The sequence below is a fragment of the Hylobates moloch genome, unplaced genomic scaffold (assembly GCF_009828535.3).
Source record: "Hylobates moloch isolate HMO894 unplaced genomic scaffold, HMol_V3 SCAFFOLD_4, whole genome shotgun sequence".
Taxonomy (NCBI): domain Eukaryota; kingdom Metazoa; phylum Chordata; class Mammalia; order Primates; family Hylobatidae; genus Hylobates; species Hylobates moloch.
The window spans coordinates 152,898,842-152,913,656 of NW_026652279.1; the positions used below are offsets into that span (position 1 = coordinate 152,898,842).

The window sequence follows — 14,815 nt, forward strand, 5'->3', positions numbered from 1 at the left end:
ATTGACTTTCTTTTTAAACCATACACATATATATATATTTTTTCCTTATTTCTATGATCATCCAGTGAGCCTTGTATCTTCCATATATTCTGACACATAATGTGATTACTTTTATCATTATTATTATTATCACAGTTACTTCTAACCTTTATAAATCCAGCAAGTCAATGAAGGGCGTGTGTTGCATATATAGGTATTATTTTGCAGTAGTTTTATTTTAAACCCTCTAACTCATATTTAAACTAGTAAGTTTAGTTTCTAGTTAATATTTTTTCAGCAAACACTAAGAAATGAGGTATTTCCTGTAATCCCAGAACTTTGGGAGGCCAAGGCAGGTGGATCATGAGGTCAGGAGATTGAGACCATCCTGGCTAACACAGTGAAACTCCGTCTCTACAAAAAAAAATAAAAAAAAAAATTACAAAAATTTAGCTGGGCGTGGTGACGTACACCTGTAATCCCAGCTACTCAGGAGGCTGAGGCAGGAGAATCGCTTGAACCCAGAAGGCAGAGGTTGGAGTGTGCAGAGATCTTGCCATTGCACTCCAGCCTAGGCGACAGAGCAAGACTCTATCTCAAAAAAAAAAAAAGAGGTATTACATTAATTATTTGGAATATAATAGTTCAACTTATATTCTAGAAACACAGTTGTATATAGTGAAAACCTTAGATGACAGATAACATTATACTACAAAAATAAAGACATGAAGCCAAATAATCAAGGTTCAGCCTTCTTCTTCTCATATGTATTGTTTAAATAATAAAACTCATCTGACAGATTTGTGGTAATTACCAAATTATATGTAATATCATTTTCATATTACAAATAATCATGTATGTTATTGATACAACGTTGTAGCATATATTATGTATTTGTAATTATATAAATTTATTTTATATGATATATATTTTATTAACTTTGTATTCAAAATTGAGACTTGACTATGCTGTGTTACAATTCTTAGGTATTTATAACACTCTTTTGACACATCCCACCAAACACTGCAGAGGAATTAAAACGAAAACAGGTTGGAGGGCAGAGTTTTATGGTGAGAACATAGAAAGTCAGCCAGAAGGGTGAAGAGGCTTCTTCCATGCTAGGACTGTCTCCAGGAACATCTCTGCAGAAAGCCAACATATCTATCGCTAATATATTTTGTATAAGTTTTAAAAACTCATAGTGTTCATTTTTACATGGCAGAGTTTCCGTTCAATACACTGACTTCTCTGATTCTTATACCAATCATCCATGAACTTTCCAGTGTTGACTCTTCAAATATTTGATTTCACATTATTAATATATTGCCTGAACAAATGTTTGGAAATGTTTAAATGTGTTTTATCAGGTTGTCTTTCATATATGACACCAAGCAGTCACAATGGTTTTTTCTCAATTTCATGAAGTTGACCAATGGCTTGTTTATAATGTTGACCAAAAAATAATCAAAAATTCCCTATGTATTTCTGGTCCTTAATTTTTCCTTATCAAGAAGACACAACAACTCCTTGTTAGAATAATCATGATTTCAGTTGAAACATGGCTTATTTGGAACAGATTTATTTTAATATGAGTAAGATAAATTTTCTATCTGTCTTTCTCTTAGCATGTCAAATTAAAAAGGCCATATGGATTTTAAATAAATTTGGACAGAAATTTTGGTATAGTCTAAAATAAATGAGCCACAGAAAAGTCATGGAGGGATAGCTTATTAATAATCAATGACTTAAAGAGCAACTAAAAATGAACACTGATTTTCACCTAACTTGACAGAGTATAATTGGAATAATCTGATCAAAACTATATACCTAATACATAGCTGATTATATATCCAAATTAGTAACTCCTTGTTATTCTACCCAAGTCATTTTCTGTTTAAATGACTTTATTTTTGCCCTTAGTACATATTACTATCTGACCTTGTATAGTTTTTAACTTTCCTTGAATCCCCAAAGTCAGGAATAGAGCCTAATATTTAATATGCATTAGATCTACCTTTGTCGAATGAATAAATACAGGGAGACAGTAAAACAGGCATTGATAAAAATCTGAGCTCCAGATAAAAAGACACTAGAAAAGCAGAAATTATAGATGTTTATGTACCATTGAGCTTCTTTGCATATTATCAATTTTGCTTAGTTTTTTTCTTGGGGAATTATTCATATTGATGATTAATTGTTCCTTTACAATAGGCAGGGTGGGAAAGATACTCTAAAATGCATCAGACTATTAGTATTATGCAAATTAATATTTTATAATGTTTTAACCATTTAACTGTCTCTGCACCTATTGAATATGGCAGAAATTATAATTTGAGATGCTAGATGAAATTAGATTGCAATGTTAACTAACTTAATTGTATTATGACAAAAAAATGCATAAAATGGCAGCCAGACTCTATTTTTTATGATGAAAGCAAAGAGGAAATGAAGAAATCTAAAAATGAGATTTTTTTTAGCTACAAAATAGTATGTCTAGAAAAATGTAAAAGCAAATTCAAAAGTAGCTTGCATTTTTGATACAAATTGTCTATGATAAGCTCTAAGTGGAAAAGAGAAGAAGCTGGCTCTGAAACTCTTCGTAAGCAGAAAACTTGTCTTCCTGGATCATGGAAAATGATAGAAAAATGCAAAAGATATTTAAATAATGAAATAACTAAGAAAGAAACACTGGATACTCAGTGAAGACATGATTCTAAGAGGAAATGAGGAGCATATACTCATATGTTCATATTTACAATCTTTGTGATTTCCTAGCACGTGGTACTTCATTCCAATGATTAAGTAGAGAGTTCATCCTCATGATATTCAGAGATTGTTTTAGGTAAAACATATTTGAATTCTAACAACATATGTAATTTTGTTTTGTTTTGTCTTGGGATAAGACATTTTAAAGCCTAGCTCTTCTCTATTTAAAAAAAAAAAACAATAAGGAATAGCATATCCAGGCAATTTCGGACCTTACCTATCAGAGGGTGGCTTTCACAGAGTGGTTATATGGGGATTATCTACTTTTGGAGGAATGTAATACAGACACTTATTTTGACAAGAGGCAAGAGGAGGGAGAAATCTTGAGTCTGAACATGCAAAAAGATGTTGAGATTTGTTTGAGATCAGTGCCAAGTCCCTGAGTCCAGTAGGCAGAATGAGAGTTGTAATGTGTCTGGAGACAGCAGTGGGAAGACAGGAGCAAAGATAAACTATTTTACCATGTAATCTATAGAGAATAAGACATTTCACATAAACAATTTTTACAATGTGTAATTTGAAACCTCAAACAGGTGTTTTTCCTGATGTGTAAAGTTGAGTCTGTATAACAGAATTTGATCACCTCTTCAAAAATTGGGGCATCATTCTTCAATCTGCTTTTTACAATCCCCAGTGTTCCAAAAGCTATTAATAGATCACCCTAAGAAAACATAGCTTCCAGGTGAAATGGCTTGAAGAAATATTGCACATGCCGTTTTTCTCCTAGAGTATAGCAATGCTTAATTGGACTCTCTGAAGTATGGCAGAAAGGAAATTTGCTGCACTTTATTTAACTCAATATTTTAAAAATACATTTGATAATAAACCTTATTTTTTGTGGAAGCCATTTTGGAAGATATTAATTTTATAAGGAGTATGGTTTGAGAGATGACTTTAAAAGTATCATTATTAATAATTGCCTATTGCAGTGCCTCCCAAACTTTATTACACATATGACTCTTTCAGGGAACCAGCTAAAACGCATATTCGGATTCAGCGTTTGTCTGAGGAGGACAGGAGAGACTGCATTTCATTTTTTTCTTTTTTTTTTCTTTTTTTTTTTTTTTTTTTTTTTTTTTGAGACGGAGTCTCAAGTCTGTCGCCAGGCTGCAGTGCAGTGGCACCATCTTGGCTCACTGCAACCTCTGCCTCCTGGGTTCAAGTGATTCTCCTGCCTCAGCCTCCTGAGTAGCTGGAACTACAGGCCCACGCCACCAAGCCCAGCTAATTTTTGTATTTTTAGTAGAGACAGGGTTTCACCATCTTGGCCAGGATGGTCTCGATCTCTTGACCGTGTGATCCATCTGCCTCAGCCTCCCAAAGTACTGGGATTACAGGCATGAGCTACTGCACCCAGACGAGACTGCATTTCTAACCAGTTGCCATGTGATGCATAGGCTGCTGGTCCAGAACCCACACCTTGAGCTGACCAGCTCTGTTTCATTTTGACTCGTCAGTATCACAGAGATTATTGAGATTTAAATAGATATACATTTTGACATTAGTGGCTTCAGCTGTTTAGGCTGATAGTGTGAAACACATCATTAGAGTGGAAATCTACTTCAGCTCAGCCTGGCATCAGGATAACAAAGTCAAGGTAAGACAAAAGCCAGAGCCCCTCTCATATACAAATTAACAAGAGTGAGAGAAGAAGAATCTGTTCCACAACTTCTGGACTACCCTCAAGACCAGACATTTGAAGGGGTCAGATGTGGAAAGAGAACATTGATGGCAGGACTATTTTTTTAGAGAGCTGATGCATAAGTCCCTAGTTTTTATTTGAGGTAGGAGTGAGGGAATGCTCTTACAGTTCCAAACCTAGTGAGAGCAAATAAAATGCAAATGATCAATTTTGAAATATATTCCCTGAGGGTGGAAGACACAGAGGGCTTGTGCCACATTCATTCTTGGGAACAATAAACAGAACGTGTATTAGGTCTGATCCATGCTTGGACATATGCGTAAGTAACATCCCATTAAAATTGGCCTGCACTCCTGAAATCTATTAGTGTTAGAGATATGTGAGTATCTCCCATAGACCTGTCATGGAATGCATGGGAGAGAAAAGCAAACAAGACTGCTTTGGGTTATATCCACTAAGGTTGCCTGTAGTGTGCCTGGGGTTGGTTCCTTCTGGTGGGTTCTTGGTCTCACTGATTTCAAGAATGAAGCTGTGGACCTTCGCGGTGAGTGTTACAGCTCTTAAAGGTGGCACAGACCCAAAGAGTGAGCAGCGGCAAGATTTATTGTGAAGGGCAAAAGAACAAAGTGTCCACAGCGTGGAAGGGGACCCAAGCAGATTGCTGCCACTGGCTGGGGTGGCCAGCTTTTATTCTCTTATTTGTCCTCGCCCACGTCCTGCTGATTGGTCCATTTTACAGAGTGTTGATTGGTGCATTTACAATCCTTTAGCTAGACACAGAGCGCTGATTGGTGAGTTTTTACAGAGTGTTGATTGGTGCATTTACAGTCCTTTAGCTAGACACAGAGCGCTGATTGGTGAGTTTTTATAATCTTCCAGCTAGACAGAAAAGTTTTCCAAGTCCCCACTTGACCCAGGAAGTCCAGCTTGCTTCACCTCTCAGTAGGACAGAGACATCCGTAGAAAGAGCCAACTAATACACCAAGAGATTCTCAGAGGTGAGGAAATTGCAAAGGACACCCCAAAGGGACACAGATGGCTCTACCTGAGTCAAGGGAACTGTAGGAAGAAAGAGCCCTGTAGGAACCCTCAAGGGTCCCGAAAAGCGAAAGATACCACCTTTTCCCCTAAAAGACCCCTCCTAGGTTTCCAGCTTAAAGCAGGTCCAGAAGAGGAAACAGAACTTTGCTGTAAATCATGTTTGTTTGTTTTTATTATGATGATCTTGGACTGGACTACCGGTTTCTGAATTTAAATTTAAACTGTACTTAAATTTAAACTTGTACTTAAAATGACTGTAGGACTCAATTCCTAAAACTGAACACAGAAGCTGTGGTTGTTTCCCAGTCCATTCAGGGACATGTGAAAATGAGGCCTGCTGAATAAAGTTTCAATTCAGAAATGGTGGAAGAGGGAACTAAGTTGTATTTTGTTTATGTTAGCGGTCAGGCAGGTTCAGCACATCAGTCACAGAAGATTCATGCATATCAGTTATCTCCCACCGACGTCAAAGGTGACCTCTCTCTGTGGCCAGTGTCTCTGCTCTTCACCTTTCATCTGCTGTTTCTAGTCAACAGAGGGCCTGAGCACAAACGTTCGGGCCCATGAAGGTGCTGAGCCGAGGCAAGAACTCTTCTCCCTTGCATAAAACGTTGGAATTTCAACCCACAGAATTTCTTTGTCTGCAAGATTTTTTATTTCTTTTCTTTCTTCCGTTTTAGATTTTGGTTTGGGTCATCTTTCTTTCTCTTCCTATTATTTGTTTTTTGAAATGTTACTTAGATTGTTTTTATTATTATTTTGAAAATTTTATATACACATATCTAAAACTATGTACAAAATACATTGCTATACATTAATGTATAGCAATAAAGAAGTTGTATATTACTTTGATATGAGTTCATTGCCTTATGGAATTAAAAAATAGATTTCATAGCCAGGCACGTTGGTTTACACCTGTAATCCCAGCAGTTTGGGAGGCCGAGGTGGGCAGATCACCTGAGGTCAGGAGATTGAGACTAGCCTGGCCAACATGGTGAAACTCCATCTACTAAAAATACAAAAAAATTAGCTGGTCGTGGTGGGAGGCGCCTATAATCCCGGCTCCTTGGGAGGCTGAGACAGGAGAATCACTTGAACCCGGGAGGCGGAGGTTGCAATGAGCTGAGATCACGCCATTGCACTCCAGCCTGGGCAAGAAGAGTGAAACTCCATCTCAAATAAATAATAAATAAATAAATAAATAAATAAATAAATAAATAAATAAATAAAATAAATAAGATTTCACTTATAGAGACAGAAATGGAGAAGACAATAAAATAGACATCTTAAATATAATAAATTACTTTGGAGGTGTGTGTGTGTGTGTGTGTGTAGGCTCTGATTCAAATGCTGAATGAATTCTGGCTTTGTTTATTAAGCACACACACACACACACAAAATAAACAGAGATACAGGACAAAGACATACTTTTGATTTTTCTAAAAAAAGTTATATTCTTCTTTTTCATAGCCCGACAAAAGACAAGGCAGCTTTTGCCTCTGAAACTCTCACTTCTTCATGACTTGATATAGTGTGCATTATTTCTGATTACCCTTAATATCAGCAATCATTTATTGATCATTTACTGTGAATCAGAAATTGTTCTGAGTATTTTATGTATATTAATTTACTTAGAACTCATGCCTCCCAAATTTCTGATGCAGGCATTTTTAAATGCAATTTATATGAATAAAATGAAGCTTACAGGATGTCAATGAGCCCAAGTTATAACCCACATTATAGAGACTAGTGAAACCAGACTTTGAACCCGATGAGTTACACAACAAGACCTGCACACTTGACAAAGTAGAATATAAATATTTGCTATCTGCAAGGAGTTGACATTGTCCAACAAGTGAAATATAATTTTTGTGAGGCTGTTTTTCTCTATTTGCAGTACTTTTGCAAAGATCATACTGCAGTTCTTCCCTTGCCAGTATTTACAATACTGATATTTAACATCACCGCCAAGAGATAACATTAAACTATACAAAATCCCCAGGATTAAAGGAAAATATGCTTTGACTTTATTTCTAATTCTTTTTAGAGAATAAAAATGTGAACTATTCTGAGTTTTATGGGTATCCCATATATGTATATAAAGTTAATTCTCTGTCTCAAGAGTAACATAGATATAAAAAGGCCAATTACAATTTTATGAATAGGAAATATAAGATCTGGGGATTTGATTTCTCTATTGTTGTATTCTAAATAACAGCACTATTTCTAGGGAATACTTACATCCTTCCTGACACAGAACAACTAGCAACTTTCATTAGAGAAAAGTCAAACCAGATGCAGTGTGAGTCCTTATATGTTGCAAGTAATGTTAAAATAGATTCCAAACTGGTGTCTTGTTTTGATGAAAACTCTGAAGACAATTTGAAGGCTGTTTGTCAGACTCTAGAGACCGAGGCACAGATGGAGTTCTGAATTAAGTGACTTTGTATTTTGAGATTTGAAATGAGCTCTAGTCCCAGTTGTATATTTCAATGATTATGGGCTAATTGGATGTGGTAATTGATTATTAAAGGATTTATACTCTTAAATTTTTAAGGTTTATTAATTATAAATTCAAAATTGCTAACAAAATTCAAGATGTAAACTTTATCAATTTATGTAGAATTGTGTGAACCATGTTTTGCTTTGTTTGGTAACACAATATTCTTCTTCTGAGGATTTTCTATAAAGCCAAATAGAAGTCCTTGAGACTTCAAAAGTTTAAATATTTTAACTTTTCTAATATGTAAAGCAACAACATTTACTGCGCATTTTCCAATCATACCAAACAATTTTGAGTTGAAAAGCTTGTTTCCTTCCCATAGGGGAAGAACCCTGAATTTATAAACTAAACACCTTGCATGTCTTTTGCATAAATTAAGATAAAGTAAGTATATTTAATTTATCATTGGGTGTTTGTGTGTATTCCCAAAATCTTAAAGTAGATTAAATAATGTGCTTCCAAAAGGAATTATGTATCTGTGATGCATCATTTTCAGAGCATCGTTTGCATGCCTTCAATCAATATTCTTACTTTAAAATCAGAGCATTTCTGAATCCCAGATGCAATAGTTTAATAGCATTATTATAGTTCACTGTTTTTACTGTACCATTAGTTTAATTTTTTTCTAAATGATTTATTGATTTATGTTAGCTATCATTAAAAATAATTATAAACTTCTTTTAAATGTTTAATAGTTTGTTTCCTATTGCTCCCGTACCTAACTACAACAAATTTAGTGGCTTAATATATTATCTTATAGTTCCGCGGGTCAGAAGTCTGAAATGGATCTTATGGGGCTAAAATGAAAGGTTGTCTTCCTTCTGTAGGCTCCAGAATCTCTTCCCTGCCTTATTCAGCTGCTAGCAACTGCCTGCTTTCTCTTGGCTCCTGACCTCATCATTCTGAACTCTGTTTCCATCATCTCAACCCCTTCTCTTTTATATTTTTGCATTTTTCTTTCATTTATTAAGACCTAAGGGATTACATTGGGCCCACCCTGATAATCCAGGTTAATCTCCTCATCTCAAAATCCTTAGTTTAATCACAACCACAAAGTCCCTTTTGCCATGTGAGGTAACATACACACAGGTTTTGGAGATTCGAATGTGAAAATCTTTGGGGGAGGGGGAGCATGACTGTTTACCACAATTGTGGTTTTTTCCATTTATATCATTTGTAGTATAAATTTTTACCTGTACATTTAGAAGAAAGTATTCTGTACCAAGAGTAATGAGAATTAATATTTTCTTCAATGTCTTTTTTCTGTAACTACATCACACTAACATATTTTTTAAGTGGGAAATAAAAGGTAGTGATCCAATGCCATACAAATTAAATTGGAATAACTCAGTGTGTACATTTTGGGTTGTTTGTTTTTGTCTGCTTATTTCTTTGTTTCATTTTTATAGGTTTATATAGTTGTCAAGATATAAAGGAAAACAATATAATATGCTACATTATTTTTCTAAAATAATGACACTGTTATCTAGTTCATATCCTCTCTCCAACCCAGATAAGGAGGAAAATATCAGTTCAAATATCATAAAACAGTCTCTAGTTTGATTAACCTCAGTTACCTAATAGAAACAGATACTTTTGACAAATACCCTGTAAAGACCTCTTACTCCCTCCTGTAACTGATTAAAAATTGACCATGAATTCTTTCCCATGCCTGTCATTGAGAGGTGGGGTCCATTGCCCCTTCCCTGGAATCTGGACTGGCTTTATGACTTTTTCAAATAAAATGGAGAGCAATAGGAATGATGCAAATTGATTCCATGTCTGGATGGCAATAGATTTGTGACTTCCTCTTTCTCCCTCATAGAAGCCATCTACCATGTAAGAAGTCCAATTCTTTTGACATCTCCAGGAAGAGAGGAAGCTCAAGGTAGCCAAACTGAGAGAGGCTATATGAAGTGACAGAAATGTGAGAGAAAAAAAAAAAAAAACAAAGACTTCTTAAAGCTTCCAGCCTAAAACAGACCAGAATATCAAATCCAGCTAAGCCTTGCCCAAATTCCTAACCTGCAGAATCAAGAAAAACTAAAATGGTTGTTGTTTAAACCCACTAAGTTTAGGGGTAACTTGTTACTCAGCAGTGGATAAGCAAATACTCTTTCTTTCTTTAGTACATTGAATTTAGTAATGTGCTCCAAGCCTCTTGCTTTTTTGTGATGCATCCAGAAGTAGGTTTCAATTTTTTTAATCTATTTTGAAATGTCAATATGATACAGCATCTCCCTATGGCACAGGGCTATTTCTGTATCTAGACATGTATCTCATCATAGCCTGCTGAAAGCTCTAAGTTGGTTTGTTCAACATGGATCCAGGATGATGGTATAATGATTTGAGTTTTATTTTTTATCTGGAGGCTAATAGTACCCTTACAAGATAATGAAATATGGTTGAAGACTTACAGCTCCCAATAACAACCTTTGTATTTTTAAAACAAATCTTGTACTCTTTATATCTAACCTGTAAAGCAGACTGTTTTATTGGGGTACAGAAAAAAAAGAGAAAAAAAAGCATTGTATAGCTGTCTCATTCCTTTCCTACACCACTGAAATAGCAGGTTAGTTCTGGGTGGAGGCCTATAGTCTCTTAGGTCCTTTTGAGAGGGGAAAATGGCAGACATAATTGAATGAGATCTCATTGACTCCATCCCAGTCTTCTGACTATGAATTCCAGAGACACATGAAGAAGATTGAATCTCAGTTGAGTCCTCTGGGATGATTAGAAGACAACCACTGTTGTGGTTCCAACAGCTAAATTAACAGAGGGACTTTAGATTTTTTTAAATTTATTTTTAGTTTTTATTTTTTTGTAGAGACAGTCTCACTGTGTTGCCCATGCTGGTCTTGAATTTCTAGTCTCAAGCGATCCACTTGCCTTGGCCTCCCATAGTGGTGGAATTAAAAGTGTAAGCCACTGTGCGTGGCCAGAATTTTTTAAAATTAATAAACTTTATTTTAGTAGCATTTTTAGTTTGAGAGCAAAATTGTGTGGAACATACAAAGAGTTTCCATACAGCCCATCCCTGCACATGCACAACCTTGCTCACTATCAACATCCCACACCAGAGTGGTACGATTTTTTAACCAACATTTACATTTTAAATCTACGTTGACTCACTGTTATCACTCAAAGTCTGCAGTTTACATTAGAATTGGGTTATTTATTTACTTATTTTTTTATTTTTTTGAGATGGAGTCTTGCTCTGTCACCCAGGCTGGAGTGCATTGGTGCGATCTTAGCTCACTGCAACCACCACCTCCTGGATTCAAGCAATTCTCCCTGCCTCAGCCACCCGTGTAGCTGGGATTGCAGGTGCCCGCCACCACACCCAGTTAATTTTTGAATTTTTAGTAGAGACGGGGTTTTTCCAGCTTGCCCAGGCTGGTCTTGAGCTCCTGACCTCAGGTGATCCTCCCTTCTCAGCATCCCAAAGTGCTGGGATTACTGGCGTGAACCACCGTGCTCGGCTAGAATTGGGTCTTTAGATTTATTTCCTTACACAAAGATTGGAGCAAATGTTAAGGTCTTCTTTCATCCCAATTAGACAACCATTGACTCTGAGCCTTTGCAATTGTTTTGCGCTGTATCATGTTTTTATAATTATCTTACGTCTCTTCACTTTTGCTCATAAAAAACTTGAATTACCTTGCTCTGTTCTCATAAAACTGTACATTTTATCTAAGAACAGTTGACCATTAGGATATGTGGTTGTTACTGAACTGTACTGTATACTGCTTTTTCCTGTGCAGATTTAGGGAGTAATCACAGAGGGATTATTTATTACTTGGCTGTAGCTGCTCAGAATATATTCATATCTATGTCATGTTAAAATGTCTTAGATGAAAAGACCACAAATAGTCTCAACAATGCAGCACACATCTGGAGGGTAACTACCCATTATATAGAAGTAACAAATTTTCTCATGTACCTTATAAATTTGCACAAATAAACAAAAAGATTGAGAGTCATTGCAGAAAGATCATCAGTGCTGTTAGCACTTGGCCAAGAAATAGATATTCAATGTTGAATATCAATGAATATATATCAGTATCAATCCTGCTGCCCAAAGGCAACCATTATTTATGTTGAAGATATACATATAGCCATCTCTTCCTATATATACCTATACCCTAGAATTATTTTATATCAAATAGAATATACAGATATGCTTTTGTGTATAATCTTTTAAATTCACTCAATAGTATATTATTGAGATCTTTCCATGTCAATACATGATGTCACTTATAATGACTGGAGGATAGTTTTCCTTTATAAGTACGTACTTTTATTTAGCCAAGATTGACTTTTAAGATGTTTCTATATTTCATTACCATAAATAATATTTAGAAAACATCATCCTAGTTGTGATTTGTTTACCACTGCAGCCAAATATAAAATATGTTTTCTTAGCTGGGAGACTCACTTTTGCATAGAGGTATAAGTATATTTTTAAGTTAAGTTCACATAAGTAAACCATCCTTTCCTTGGGGTTGCACTACTGTCCAATGAGTGCATAATGCGGGCTGTACTGCTAATGCCTACACGACATGCCCACATCAACTAGAGCTTTGCTTTACCTTGGTGCAATTATTTTAAAAAATGAAAAAAAAAAACACTTGTAAAAATATTTTTAAAGTTCACATAAGTTGCTCATTTTATAAAAAGGAGATTTTCATATTTATGTTGAATTTCATTATTTTATTAATATAAATACATTTCATATAGAGTGTTGATATGATTTTTTCAGGTCTAATATGTATTCTTCATTTTTGTTATTTATTGCTCTTTAAAAGCATCGAAGTCCTATACAAAGAAGCTTGCAGTAGTATAATGAGAAAATGGGTGGAATTTATGTAAATATAAAGACATGAATTATTGATTAAAATGTAGTTATTGTAGTAATAGTAGATGCCTTTTGTATTGAATATAATTCATTCTACCTTTGAAATTTGAAATAAAAATTAAAAACATTTTAGCTTATCCTAAAATTATTTGATTTAATTTTCTTCATATAACCATATACAGTATAAAGATGAAGGATTTTTTAAAATTTGATTTCCCATTATTTCACCTTTTTGCCTCTTGATAATCTAAGAGGAATCTCAGAGAAACGTATGTTGGTATTCTTCTAAAATCTCTTTAAGTGTAAGTTAATTAGGGTTCTCATCAACAGCAAAACAAGATATAGAATTCTCAGAGTTCTTTCTTACTTGATAATGACACAGAAAACAAAAGACATATATCAAAATAACTTGCTAATATGGCTATGAAATAGCTATCCAGGATAGTAATCTATGTAGTTTTATTGTGAATGAACAGAACACATTGCATATTGAATAAAAAGGTGAAGTGTAATTACATACGATGCTTGTCAAATTGCTGTTGTCGGTTTTAAAAAAGGAATTACAATTTGAGAATAGAAATTATTAAAGAAAACAGAAAGAGATGTCATTACCTTACTTAATACAGCCTAAATTGTCACCAACCCTACTTAATTATTCAGCATATTCTGAAAACCTTTAGGAAATCCATCATGTTTAGCCTGTTCTTTGCAGCTATCCATAGGCAATAGAAGCAAACCACAAACTCGAGGCTATTTGTGTTTAAATTCTAAGACATTGCCTGCTAAACATTAAAGACACATCAGTTCCTCCCCAGGAATTACTTCTGGATTTGGAGTATGGTGGTTTGTATAGACCCCTCTTTGTAACGTGGTTGCTGTTAAGATAATATATAGCACTTCATTGTCAATAGAAAATGGCAGAACCTATTGCTTTGGGGATATGTTTTCTCTTGGAAATGAATGGCAAATCACAATTATATAAACCAAGAGATGACATAACATATCTATAGGTTGCATAATAATAATCATGGCAAGAGAAACCTATTGCATTTGCAAGATTAGAGCTAATTGGTTTTACAGAGTGCAATAAATCAATTTTGAAAATGCCAAGTCAAATCAGGTGTGCTATGCTATTAACTAGTATACGGTTTACAACAAAACCAGAAATTGAGTTATAGAATTTGTTTTAGACAGCTTTATTTGCAAAGCACATGCAAATGCTAAGAAATTTAGTGCATTTACATAGGTAGCCATCTTATTCAGTGATAGGAAAGAAGAATTCAAACAGTAAGGAAAAATAATGTCATTTCTATTTTATGGGAACTAAATTATTGAAATTAAGTTTTAAAAGTTAATAATAATTCCCATAAGGGATTATGCTTTAAATATTGTCTAGAAATATTAAATAGAAACATAATTTACTCATGGGCATGCAGTATATTCTGCTGTAAATGGACTCTGTGACCACAGAACAGTCATGCTGTCTTGGGGAATGGAAGACTTTGGCTGTGTCCATGAAGACATGTTTGTTCCCTGAAGTTTCATTTCCCTATAGCTATCCCTTAGGTTCCATTACTAAAACTGAAAGAATGAGTCAGCAAATAAGCCTGTGGGCCTCATCCATTTCCATTTATTTCCATATGTTGATATGCTGCATATTTAATAAGGAAAAAAGTTTTTCTTAACAAAATAAAACTGTAGACTATAAGATCTTCTTCGTCCCTACTATTCTATTTTGCTAAGAATAGCAATAATTTACCACTCTGTTTAACTAACATGTTTTCAAGTAATGACATCCATTAAACAATGCTTCTGTTTTCATGTTAAGAGAATTCCAGACTTTCCAAGCTTTCTTACTTTGAAAAGATCAAGTAATGATGTCAAAGAAAGAAAAATGTTAAGATGATTAGGAAAGGAACAGCTATTAATTATGCTTGCTTGTTTTATGGGGGGGTTAAACTCTCATCATTCCGTATGTCATTTTGTTATTAGTTAATAACTACTGATTATATAACTATTGATAAGG

At 34.7% G+C, this 14,815-nt stretch overlaps 1 protein-coding gene and 1 non-coding gene across 2 annotated transcripts in view; both read left to right on the plus strand.

The window, feature by feature from the left end:
* Positions 1 to 14,815, plus strand: part of GPC5 (glypican 5) — a 746,563-nt gene that overhangs the window by 648,377 nt on the left and 83,371 nt on the right. The gene's annotated exons all lie outside the window — the stretch shown is intronic.
* On the plus strand, positions 12,419 to 12,544 carry LOC116467701 (U4atac minor spliceosomal RNA). The gene has a single exon (XR_004247907.1). It is a non-coding gene; the product is annotated as a U4atac minor spliceosomal RNA (small nuclear RNA).